Source organism: Castor canadensis, chromosome 2 (assembly GCF_047511655.1).
Source record: "Castor canadensis chromosome 2, mCasCan1.hap1v2, whole genome shotgun sequence".
Classification (NCBI taxonomy): domain Eukaryota; kingdom Metazoa; phylum Chordata; class Mammalia; order Rodentia; family Castoridae; genus Castor; species Castor canadensis.
The window spans coordinates 91057854-91071444 of NC_133387.1; the positions used below are offsets into that span (position 1 = coordinate 91057854).

The 13591-nt window shown below is 44.6% G+C and overlaps 1 pseudogene; it reads right to left on the bottom strand.

The window, feature by feature from the left end:
- Positions 1 to 589: 589 nt before the first annotated feature.
- Positions 590 to 3468, bottom strand: LOC141418057 (thyroid receptor-interacting protein 11 pseudogene; annotated as a pseudogene).
- Between the last annotated feature and the right edge of the window lie 10123 nt (positions 3469 to 13591).

The following is a 13591-nucleotide window of genomic DNA, read 5'->3' on the forward strand; positions in this document are numbered from 1 at the left end:
CTTGAAGATGGTGGTCACACACACATACTCACGTGACACAATTGCACAGAACCAACTACGTATTCTATCTCAAGGCACCTAGGAGCTCCCAGGGAGAGCCTTGCTCTTGGCCTGTCTATTCTAAGTCCTCCAAAGATCAACAATATATGCTTGAGATTTTTTTCTATCCTATGCAGAGAAGCCGCTACTAGTTTTGTTTCATTTATTTTTGTAAATTCCTTGATAATCTTTAAAAGATGAACTGTCTGTTTCTATCTAAAATGAGCTTGAAAATCAGAGAAGGAAATAAAAAACGGATGTAGGTTGCTACTAGTATTTATGTGTTCCCTTTTTATTTCTGTAAATCAAGATAAATCAAATATTTCTCTTAAATTAGGTCAAATCAGAGAAGGAAAAAAGCAAATTGAATAGCAAAGACTTGCTCCTCTGACACCTGCAATTTCTAAAACAATAAAAATATTTTTATTAAATTTATGAAATTACCACCACAAATACAAATTCTTCTGAAAGTCCACTTTGTGATAAAATAAATAAACATAGTATTCACGCCTCCTTTAAAGTGCAGGATAGTCTCTGGCTTCAGAATCACCTATTGCTTTAGCAGGTCTTTGGCACAGTGCAAGCACTGTTGTCAGGTGACACTGGCAAAGTGTCAATGTGGACAGAAAGTCTGGGATGGGCTTCAAAAGAAGATGCCCGAGCCCACCAAGTCCAAGTCCAGCAGTTTTAATAAGAGGCACAGCTGCAGAGCGGGGATCAAGAATGGATTCATGTCTGCTCTTCTACCCACCCTGGGTTCTGTTGTACCTTTAAAACTTGTGCATTTGTGTCCAGTTGTCTTCTGGTGAATCTAGATGTTATATGTCATAAACAGGAAGCTTTGGTGAGGGGACAGATGGACGAGATTCCATTTCTAGAAATTTAACAAAAAGCTCTGAAAAAGAACTCTTAAGAGTAGATTGCTGATTTGGTGTCAGAGGTATGTTGGGGATACTTTTTGATCCTTCTCCATGCCACCCAATCATCCACCTCGCAATACCTCCTTGGTCTTCATTAAACAACTGCTCCATCTCCTCCTTCTTCATACCAAGGATGGTTCCCATTAACCGTAATACTTCATGTCGCTTACTTTTTGGTGTGTGGAAATGACCAATGAGAAGATTTCTCATGAGGACTTTGTCCACTTTTCCTTCTGTGATGTTTACTAAATTCATCAATTTCTTTTGTGTATCATCCAGCATTTCCTGTCGGAGCTCAGTTTGTTTTTGAAGTTCTTCAATCTGTTGTTCCTTTAGATCTAACTGTTCTGTAAGTCTGGATGCTGAATCCAGTGCTGCATTCGCTTCATCCAAATGTTCTTGCAATGATAATACTTTTGCTTCAAGATTTTCTGCCTTTGTCTTCCATTCGGCTGCAACGTGTTTTTGTTTTTCTAATTCAGCAGAATGCATCGCGTTTTGCTCGTGTTGGAAGTGCTCTAGGACCATCTGTAGGTTACTTAATGACAGCGCATACTGCTTTACTTGGTCCTGAGAGACAGTGAGCTGGGCTGCACATTCATCCCTCTGCTTGGAGACGATGTGCAATTGTTCTCGCAATGACTCCACCTGCACACTGGCTTGGTAACTTGCATTTTCCATTGCCTTAGAGGATGAGAGTAGCTTTTCCTCCAATGATGTGACTTTCTTTCTCAGTTTAGCCTCTCTATCTTCCACGGCCGACAATTTCTGAGTGTGACACTCTTCCGGTTCTAACAGACGGTTGCACAGTCTGTGGAGCTCCTGGTTTAACTGTGACTCTTTGTCCTGTAAGTGGTGGACTTCATTCTGTAGGGCGCTGTTTTCCACTTGTTTCTGTTTCAGGGCCATCATGACTTGGTCTCCCTCCTGTTGCAGTGCAGTTGTCTTCTCCTGCATTGACTCGACTGTAATTAAAAGCGATTTAGCTCCCCAGCCTCACCTGTTCTTTTTCTTTCAATAGCTGCTCTAAAGCAAGAGCCTTCTTCTGCATTGAATTGTACTCTAACTCTTTTTCTCGAAGCATTAGAGAAAACTTCATGTTAGTCTCTTGTAATGCTTGATATTCTGTTTCCTTTCCCTTGGATGTTTCTACTAGTTGTTCATTTTCCACTTTTAGTTTAGAAATCTCACTCAATCCAGCAGACACACTTGGTATAAGGGACTCTGCTGCCTGGGAGGTAAATGATGATCCAGAAGAGAGCAGGTGTGACAAGATATCAAGTTTTCCTAGAAGAAGGTCCTTGGCACTACAAAGTTGTCTTATGCCTTGCTGAACTTGTGGTAATTCTTGTCCCAAATGTTTGAGTTTGATTTCATTCTGCTCATACCTTTGGATCAGGCCAATGTAGTCTTCTTGTAATTTAGAATTGTTATCACGGTCCACCAAAACTTGGGCCTGAAGTTGATAAATTTCCTCCAGAACCTGGGCAGACTCATGCTGAGTGTTTTGGACCATGGTGATCACCTGCCGTTTCCATTCTTCCATATTCTTTACTTGCTGCTTTAATTTATTACGCTCCTCTAGCAGCTCCTCAAACTGATGACTACTTACACCTCCAACCTCATCCCCAGGACTGGAAGTTTGTAAAACTGCCAACAAAGTTTCACATTTCTGACTCAGTGCATCTATTTCAATGTCCTTTTCTCGAATGATAAGTGACAAATTCTGAAGAGTTTCTCTAAACATATCTTGACCAGTACTTTCAAATCTAGTGGACAGTATTTTATTGTCGTCTTGCAGCTTAATGAGTGCTGCTTCTTTGGCAGCAACGATATCCATCATTTTGTGGTATTCTCTTTTCAAATGGCTGGTTTCCCTTGTCTTCTCCTCCAAAACAGCGAGTACTTGTTCTCTCTTCCTCGCGTAGGCCTGCAGTTGCTGTTGAAGTCGGGTCACATCCTGGGGGTAGGAAGCAGAAGACATTCTCGCCTGACAAGCTTGCATGTCCAAGTCTTTCTGCTGGATAATCTCTGTTTCAATGAACTGCCTTTCTTCATTCAACTGGGTTTTTAGTTGTTCAATTGTTTTTTGTAAATTCTTAATTTCCTCATCTTTCTGTAAAAAGAGCTGGCTATGTGTGATGTTCATTTGTTCATGCTGGTGTTTAAACTCATCCATTTCCTTCTTCTGCTCCTGTAAAGCCCAAAGCAGTTGCATCTGACTCTGCTTTTGATCTTCAATTATCTTTTGATGATGTTTAATTTCCTCTTCCAGATGATCCTTGAGTAGATTCAGTTGACACACCTCAGATTCTAGTTTTGTGGTACTGTAGAGGGTCTTAGGCTTAGCCCCAAGTGCAGTTTGAGTCTGCTGCTCCATTTCCTCCGTCTCCATCAGCATCTCCCGGATCAAGTTGGAAATTTCTCCAGTAAGGGAAGCCAGGCCGCCCGGGACTTGACCCAGAGACTGGCCCAAGCCTGAGGCGAGGCCCCCTAACCAGGTTGACATCGCTGCGGGTTGAGAAACGACCTGGTCCGCTCCGCGAAAAGCGTCCAGCGCCGTCGGACTACCCCGCCAAGTATCCTCGAACCGCGACCGACGCGTCCCCAACAAAGCCTGGGGTTCTAAAGCAGGACGCGGAGCTCCTAGCAACGCCTGGCACAATTGACCCCAGCCTGGGACTTAAATTAACCACAGTGACAGTCACCCCAGGGGGCGTCCCGCCTTCTGGGGTGTCACTTCTTCCCCAGCTTTAGTGACTTTCCCCAGCTCCGTGGGCCACCCCTGCCACACTGGGAAAGCTCTCTAAAAATAAAAGACCTTAAAAGTGATCCGAGACCTGGCAAAGTCCCTAGATAGAGGGACAGGGTGCTGGGCTACGAGACAAAACAGTAAACACAGCAGAACAAACAGGAGTGCAGAGGGGACAGGGGAATCTGCAAGGGTGACTAGCAAGACATCAGCAGAAAGGGCCAATGTTGCCAGACATGCTTCATGACTATTTTATTTTTGGATGGATTTACAAAAGGCAGGGATGAAGGAAAATTTTCCAACTCGATTTCTGTTAAACGTTTGCACTGCATCCCACCAAATCTCAAGGAGGAAATTAATTCAGGCTGTCTGGGATGGAAGTGTGGCACATGGCTTGGAAACAGGCTGGCTCTGGCTCTCTGAGCAGCAGGGGAGGGTGGCCCCCTGTGCCAGCCCCAGCAGAAGGCCTCTTTCTAATTCTCCATCCCCCATAATAACAATGACATGAGCTGATCACCCGCCCTGTTCCCAACCAGTTCCTATTGTTTTATTGTTACATTGTCTTTGTGCTTGACACCAGCTGTGTCAGGTGCCTCTGTGTTCCAATGTGACAAGAGCACAGGACACAAGGTAAAGAGTGAGTGAGAAGCAGGGAGAGAGAGACGGGTGACCTCCTCTCCTGAAAGGCCACGCAGGTGGGGTACACTAGCCTGGCACCTCCTTGAGGGGCACTAATGTAGCCCATGTGCCTGAATCCAGAGACCCCAGCACCTCCTGTCCTCTGCATGGGTCTGAAGGACAGTGGCCAGGTCCAGATGGGCCATCTATGCAGGATGGCTGTTGGCAACCCCCTGGGAAACTGAGGACTGTGAGTCGGCTGCCACTGGCTGTCTCTTCCTTCCTGGACAAGCAAAGTCCTGCAGTCAGAAAGTGAGTTGAGCATTAGAGCATTTGTTCTGGTGCATCTAGGCTAGGAAGACATCAGCTCAAAAATCCTCAAACACATGCTCTCAAATCCAGATAGGGAAGTAGAGGCACAGAGGAGAGAAGTTTGGAGCCAGGTGACAAGTCAGGCAGAGCCCCTCTACTGAGATTTTGCTGTCCTTGGTGGTAGGAAGACTGGCTTCCTGTTTCATCTAAGAAAAAAAGCCATTTAGTGTCTCTGGTGAGTAGGAATACGTTTTTAAAAGTCAATTGCCTGTCTGGGGAAGGTGGAAATAGTCATGAAAGTTTGTTTCTTTTTATGATTCCACGATGCAAAGATGACCTCATTCGGTCATTCATTCTTTTGTTTTTGAATGGAAATGCATTGGAATGTGGTTATGTGATAGACAAAGGGAAGACAAGGTATAGTCTCAGTTCTCAGAGGACTTGGAGCTGGTGAGGGCACACCCAGAATTGTCACAATTAAACTTCACACAGAATTAGGTCATTTCTTTCAAGGCTGTTTATATTTTTAAAATATCCCGAATCTATTCCCCAGTTGAGTGGATAAACAAATTGTAGGCTTTTTTTATTTGTTTATTCACTATGTTCATACATAATTTGGGCCATTTCTCCCTGTACTCCCCACCGCTCCCCCTCTCCCCACCACACCTCCTCGCTTCCAGGCAGAAATTCATAAAAGGAATACTACTCAGCAATGACGAGAATGGGGTACTGATGTATGACTGTCAAATTTTTTATCCTGAGTGAAAGGAGCTAGACACCAAAGAGGACGTCATATATGACTTCATTCATATTAACTCACAGAAAAGTCAGAACGAATGTTCAGTGGCAGAAAAGAGTGCAGTGGTTTGCTGAGATTGGGGGTAGGGAGACTGACAGCAAAAGGGCACAGGAAATGTTTTGGTGGTGGAAGGAGCCTGTTTTCTGGTTGAGGAGCTAGCTACATGGTGGGTGTATACAGTTGTCAATACTGATTGAACCGTGTACTTAGTGTGGAGGCAATCTGTATGGAATTAGACCTCAGGAAAGCTGGTTTTAAAAAGAAATTAAACAAGTAAAAAAGCAATCGAAAACAACTGTAGAAGTCGGAGCATTTAAGTCTTTACCAAGGACTCAAAATAGATAAGTGAGGCAGGCACTGTGGTTCACACCTGTAATTCAAGCAACGTGGGAGGCAGAGATTGGAGGACAGAGGTTCAAGGCCAGCCCAGGCAAATAGTTCAAGAGACCCCATCTTGAAAACCACCAGAGCAAAATGGACTGGAGATGTGGCTCAAGCGGCAGAGCACCTGCCTAGCAAGTGCTCAGAAGCCCTGAGTTCAAACCCAATGCCACCAAAAATAAAAGAAATAACAACAAAATTAAGCCCCTGCCCTGCATAACACTTTAATAGTACATTGAGGTAAGTGTTGGAGGGGCAAGAATATTTACAGTTCAGATCTATTCCTCACAGTGCACCCCAAGACAACAGGGATCCTCACCAGTGCACGGCAAGACAACATGGGAGCTGTTTTTCTCTGAAGGAACAATGAACAAGAGAAGCCCTGAAGTTGTTCCAGGATAACCCTCTAGGGCCACCACCTGGGCACACAGGGCTTCTCCTTGGGATGGATTTTATCCTACCATCTTCAACAACATAGATTTTGCAAAGATGTGTCTTTGGGCGTTGTCACCGCTCTCAACACTTGACCACCTCATTTACCCTGTGACATTACTTTCTCTTCATCCATGTGGGGTCTGCTCGGGCCTCCGTCAAATTGGTGAAGGTGAGTACAGCCCCAGCAGGGCCCCATGGATGCTCACAATCAGAACGGGACGTCACACGGGGGTCCTGTCCTGAGTGGGTAGTGGGTGTGCTACAGAGGTGTGCTCAGAGCATAGACCACAAAATGCATGATGGGCGCAGAGGAATGTCGGTAGGGAGTGATGATCTTGAATGGTGAGTAGGGAACTGTCAAGTGTCAAAGGAGCTGGGAGGGGAAGGACGTTGGAAGTAGAAGGACCATTCTGGAGAAAGGCATTAAATTGCTTTGACTAGTGACAAGGATATTGGCCTCACTTATAATAGTGATGGTAAATCCCTATAGTACTTACCATGTGCCACACTCTGTCCAAGCTTTTTAAGGAACGGACTCCTACTTATCCATCAATGCACAGCCCAAGTGACAGTTTCTCATGAAAATTTTCTTGATCTCTCTTCTTCCTCTGGACTTGCATAGCATACGAGCTATGGCACTTTTTTAAAACCATGAATGTTCTTAATAAAGTGTGCTGTATTACCGTCTAGTAAAATCTTAGTAAGCTGGCTCACACACGTAATCCTAGCTACTCAGGAGGAAACTTCCCCTTATCCTCTTCAGATAAACTGAAGCCCAGACTTGCATTTCATGCGCATATGAGTTGGTCACACAAGTTGTGTCGTGTGCTGGTGAATAGTTTGGTGGAGGAAGCAGAAGTATGGAGAAGAATTGGTGTGGAATTTGTGCCCCAAGAACAAGGAGTGGAGGGGCTATGTTTCAGAGGGTTTCACCCAGCAGTTGAGCCCTGCCCTGCGCCTTGCTGGGGAAGCTGGAGGCCACAAGGTGCTTGTGATGGGATGGTTGATGTGGTGGGATAATGGTGGAGTGGACAGGGTTCCATCCCTCAGGGAGAGAGGATTCAGCCCTGGACGCTCTCATTCTTTCCCTCTCTCCCTGCTCCACTGACCACAGTGCTTCATTTACTGTGCATCTGGTCTCCCCTGGCTCTATTTTGTGTGTCTTCAGAATAAAGATATGGACCTTTTCTTGGGATTTGTTGAGATGACTAAAAGTAGCAGGCACTGTTAAGAAGAGTAGACGCAGCCAGTCATGGTGGTTCAAACCTATAATACCAGCTAATTTGGAGACAGAGGTAAGGGACTGAGTGTTCCGGGACAGCCCTGACAGAGTTAGAAAGACCTTGTTTTGAAAACAAAAGGGCTGGGAGTGGCTCAAGAGGTAGATGGCCAGAGTTCAATCTCCAGTATTTTGGAGAGAGAGAAAAAGAAAGACAGAGACACAGAGAGGAGGTGAGGAGAGGGGAGGGGAAGGAAAAAAGGGGGAGAAGTGGGAAAGCAGAAATCACTGCAAGGCAGTGAAAGGTCTGCAGCAGAAGCTCCTTTAAGGTGGCAGGTTTTTTGCTGTAAAGATGACTCCAGTCATGCATTGAAATGTAGAGTGAACCGATGATCAATAGCTTCTTTCTTCTGTGCTTTTGGGTCCTTTCCATGGACGCTTGTTTCCCCAAAGTCACAGGGCAGCATTTCGGAGGTATTTAGCTTCCTCTCCTACCGTTCACACTCCCACAGAGAGAAGGCTCTGTTTCTCTGTTTATAAAGAAGGTAATGTGTATTAAATTGCCTTGGCTTAACCTGACAATTGTGCGCCTTCTGAAGATGCAGGCACATGTCTCTCTGTGGTCAGATCAGCTCATCATGCACATCTGGTCTCTTGGTCAAACTCCAGCAATCTGCCCTGGCTTTGCTGCAGACTCCACAACTAGCTGGTGGCTGGAGGCTCAGGCCCAGCAGGTGATTCTTCAACAGGCCAGCCGGCTGAGTCCTGGCTGTCCTCAGGCCCTGAGAGTGACAGCCAAAGAATGGCTATTTATGTGTCCCGTCTGCAGGGAGCACTGCAGGGACACAGAAGAAAAGAGGGAGAGGTGTAGAGGGGTTTCAGAGAGAAAGTAGGCTCAGGGTGGGGTTGGGCACTGGGTAGAACCCGCAGTCAGGATGGCATGGTTTTCCTTTAGAAGATTGTGTACAAGGGACTTGATTTCAATTTTATGTGAAAATCCACACATTTATGACTTTCCCCAAACCCAGGCTTTCACCAAGTTCTACCAACAAGTTCCTCATTGAAGTAAATCCCAGAGAATTCATTTCCAGAGACCTCTGAGCTACACCCAGCACCCTGACTGCCCAGGGCCCTGCCCTTTGTCTTGTCTGGTTCATAGCAATGCCTTCCTGATGTGACCTTGCTTTTGCTGTCCCCATAGTCTATGCTCAACACAGGTGCTAAGTGCCTTCAAAACTAGGTCAGATCACATAAGGCTCTCCAGTTTCTTCCTTTCTGGTATAGAATGGAAGTCAAGATCCTTGCTGTGGTCACCAAGGCCATTGCCACCCCTGTTCCTGTTACCTCTTAGACTCAGTTTGCTCTCTACACTCAAGCTACTCCATCCACTGACCGTTCTGCCCCTCTGGCTAGACCTGCCTTCCCCACCTCCTAGTGTCTGTGGCTCCCTAGGCTTTGCTGAGCGGGCACCCTGGGTTCCGCCCTCACCCTCTTCAGGTCTTTGCTCAAATGTTGCGTCATCCACGAGGCCTTCTTGCCAACCCCATGTGATACTGCCATGGCCCAATAAGCTCCTTAGGCTTCACAAACTACACGTCCCAGGGTTCTTCCAAGACTTGTATCCCTGTGGCATGGCACTGTGGGTGGCATACCTGCCAAATCCTTCTATTAATCATTTCTTAACTCTTCCTTAATGCATATCTTCATTTATGATAAGCTCAACAACAGTTGTCACAAATCCATGGGCTCAGGAACAGTTCCCATCTGGTCCCCAACTCCATCTCAGCTTGGACATTCATGTGTTTCCCAACTCACCAGTCATAACAGACAAGGATCGATTTTCCAGTGGCAGTTTGGAAATAATAGTACAAAATGTATATTAATACAGAAATATATTGTGAAGTTGTCCTTAAACAAACTAATGGGCCACTTTAAATATTACTGCTCTAAATGACCATGATAGTGGCACAGCACATATAATAAAAAATAACTGCTGAAGAGAAGCTGCTGATTTGGATAGTAGTAAACCAGGTGTGATTATTATCATTTAACACGGTCATTGAATACCATGAATCCCTGAAGCTATTGAAACATGTATGATTAAATATTTGCTATTTTTATAACAGGACATATAGCTGGGTACTAAAAAATGGTTACAGTATCATTTCAGCTAATCTATGCCAGTTCTATAGTAGAGGTCAACCAACACTGCCTACATTCTTCAAAAGACAGACAAACAGCTGCCTCTCGATATCGTGACATGTTTTGGGGTGTTTATGATGCTATTATATATTCTCACAGTACTGGGAAGGGTTCATGGACCTGCACTACTAAGGTAAAGGTATATTTGTTGTGTCTGTTCACAGGCACAGATGGCTTCGGGTTTTTCTGGTCACGCTCCTGGAATACAAGCAGGTGGAGCAGAGGCTGTCAGAGCCCTGTTCATGTCTCCCTGCACCCATCTTAAGCATCCTCCAGCAAGGATCTCCATCAGTGTTCGTTCACCTGGCCAGCCTGCCCCTGAACTGCCAGGGAATTTGTGTTCCAGGGAGCAGCCCTCAGCCATGGCAAAGGGAACTGGAGAATAAATACCTTGGCCAAATTTATGGGCCAAACTTTCTCTCGACATCTGTCCTTGGCTGTGTTCTTCACACCCTAGTAGCTAATGATTTCAGAGAAATTCTTCAGTTAAAGGTAAGGCGTGGATTGTTGTACTGAAGAAACACATTATAATTAGTGTCTTCTCTAATTTAACAACATTCTTCTACACCCTGGGTTCATCTACCAGCGTACTTCTTTCTTCTCTTTTCTTTTGGTGGTACTGGGGTATGAGCTCAGGGCCTGACACTTGCTAGGCAGGTGCTCTACCACTTGAGCCACACCCCCAGCCCTTTTTATCACTTCAGTTATTTTTGGGATAGGGTCTTACATTTATGATCTGGCAGACCTGGACAACCAGTGCATCCTATTTACCTTTCCCACATAGCTGGAATGACAGGCGTGTGCCACTACCACACCCAACTTTATAGGCGTCTTGAGAAGAATTTGTCCAGACTGGCTTCCAGCATCAATCCTCCAGATCCCCACCTCCCTAATAGCTAGGATTACAGGTGTGAGCCACCACACCCAGCCCAGGGTGTTTGCCTCTCATAGTTCTCCCTGTATCTGAGCAGACCCAGATTCATCAGTGAGCAAGGGCTATTACCAGGAGGGAAACTCATCATCCACCAAATATCCTATGCTGGTGCCATAGCATATGTGATCTACAGCTAAAAATGCAGACAAAATCAATAATGCTTGATGCCGTTTCACTAAATGCGCTGCTTAATACCAGACATATTTAGAACAGAACAATCATAACTTCTCAACCTACAGTATTTCATGAATTTTGTTTCCTTTCTTTTAATTTTTATTTGTTTGCTTGATTCTAGAAAGGAAGGAAGATAGCAAACCATCTTCTTTAGAAAGTGCATGCTGAGTTTTAAGAATATCCCAAGAGATGTTTTCTTTATTTCACAGGAACACGAGACCTTAACAATTCTGGCTGATCTGTAGAAAAACACACATGACATTTTTAAAAGCAAAGAAATAGAAGAGGAGGAGGAGTCCTGGACCTACCCCATCACTAAAAGCAAATAAGTATACTTAAATCAATTTTTAAATGACCCAGTCTCAAAAGCACTCCACTGCATAGCAGTCCTTTTGTCCTAGCTTACTGTCTCTTAATCCTGTGTTTAAGAGAGGTGACAACAGGAAGAAAGGAAATAGCTGTGATTATTCTGTGTTATCCATGTGTGAAGATTCTGTCCTGAGGTTAATTTTTTTGTCATGTCTATGCAAGTGGGTAGGCCGACTCTTTGTGAATGCAGAAAACCACTAGCTGTTGCTCCTTGTTTCTTTAAGGATATGTTCAGGTGTGTCCTTTCCTGGGCAGAAGTCTGAGCTGTTGGACTGGATGATGTTGCAGGGACCCTTTGGCTCTCAGTGAAGGATTCAGAGCCTTATTAGTGATGGGGGAGGTCCTGGCCTGCTCCTCCCCTTCTGATTCTTTCCCTTCCAGGCTCTGGGCTCCCACAGCCCTTGCTGCTGTCCTGGTCTTCAGGCGATGGCTTTCTACATCAATACTTAGCAGCACACAGTCTGTTGAAACCTGCATTCTCTACTTCCAAAAAGCTTATTTGAAAGTCTAAGTGGCTCCCATTTTGGCTTTAGTAAGATGAATATGGGCTAAAACACGCAGTGCCCCTTAAGTGTGACAGATATGCAGGACCCGATGAAGTTTCCCATAGACAAAGTCTGGTTCTCCTAGTGGCAATTTTTCTGCCATGTAATTTTGTAGTGATTTTACGTCTAATTATGGCTCATCATGGCTGTTAGTGCTGAGCCGTGAGAGAGCACGGTGCCTTGTACTCCTACTTAACTCCAGCAATAAAATGGGTGATAAAGCTGAGAAATTGAAAACCAAACCAAACTGGGAAAAGAAAAATGAAGCCTAAGATTCTTGACAAGCTCATATCCACTTCCTCCATTCTGAGGCTGCAAACTTCCTCTGAGGAAACACAGAGAGGCAGGTGACTCACGAGGCCTGGCTGTCTCAAATTTCAACCTTAAGTCATCCTTTATCATAGACAAAAACACCCCAGAACTCGGCTGTCATTTACACGTGCCAGGTTTAATCAGAATCATTGTACTTTGTTGTTTGGAGACTAATGAAAGCAAACAAATGTTACTTAACACCTTAACACCATCACTAATGGAAGGTTTTTTGTTGTTCTCACTTTTCATTACTCTTTTTGGATGTTAAGAAGAATGCCACTTGGTGTGTGGGTTAACAAAGAAGATAAATGTCTGGGATGAGAATGAGTTGTCCATAATCTGATTAAAGCGATAGAGATGGCTCCTAGGAGAATCACACCAGGCTTAATGATTGGGTTGTTTTTCTTAATACGTCTAATGTTCGCTCTTAGAGAAATCAAGAAATATGTTAAGCAGTTCCTGGTATTTCACCGTGGTGTGGACTGTCAGAGCTTCTGACAGGAAAAGAACATTCTCTGTGGCTGCAACACAATGCCCAGCCATGTAAGCTAATTTGCCCAAATGCTGTTAGGAGGCATTTTAAAACTGAAATCTGTCCCACTCTGCTGGTAGAGTGAACAGGGACAGCAAGGACAGGCTTGGTTTTGCTGAAGTTGCAGTGTGGCAAAGCTGCTGGGAAATGTTACCTTTCTTTCCCTTTGTTCTTTTCCATCTCTATGGAACATTTCTGGAGTTTAGTAAAATGTCTGCTAGGGTTTGGATGATACAAACATTATGTAAAATCTTGTGGGGACACTGGCCTGTTGGGATATTAGGGGAGAACTCAGCTGCTTGTTGAGCTCTGAAAGAACTCATTTTGGTTGGGTGAGCGAGTGAATGAGTGAGTGTGAGTGTGTGTCTGTGCAATGGTTACTCATAAGTAAGAGGTGGTGCAAATTCATGCCAGTCTAACAAACCCTTAGAGAGGGTTGACTTCGTGTGTTGTGCATTGCTGCCAGCAAACAACTGTCACGGAGTTTGCAGACTTCTTAATAAATTTCAGATATCCCACTGATATTCAATCATTCGGATCTTCATTGTCTTGAAACTCCAAACTGAACAACTGAAGTCCAGATGGACAGGAATTGAGTCATTCTGCTTATTTTAAACAATCAACACAAATGATTTTGAATGCACTCTGTTCATTTCAACAACTGTGTATTGAGAGCCTGCAGTATGCTAATGTCCCATTGTACAGATGACAGAGATTGGCTAACTTGCCTAAGACCACAGGTGGAGGGACTAGCCAGTAGTGTCCCTCTACCTAACTGTAAGCAAAGTCCAGCTGACTCTCAAGTCCAAGCTCTTTCTGTCCACCCTATGTGTCTCAGTCAATAGTTGAACCGCCACGATTTAATAAATATTAAACATCTATGAGTTGTCTCTTTTTTTTCATAGGGTCGATGAATCTGATAGAAACAGGCTGTTGAAATTTTGCTAAGCCAGGAGAAGCAGCAGTTGGCTAGGGTTTGGTCAGCTTACTCTCTGTTCCATCCATCTAGTCTGTTTTCTTCTGATCCTCCTCCCTGCTACATTATTTC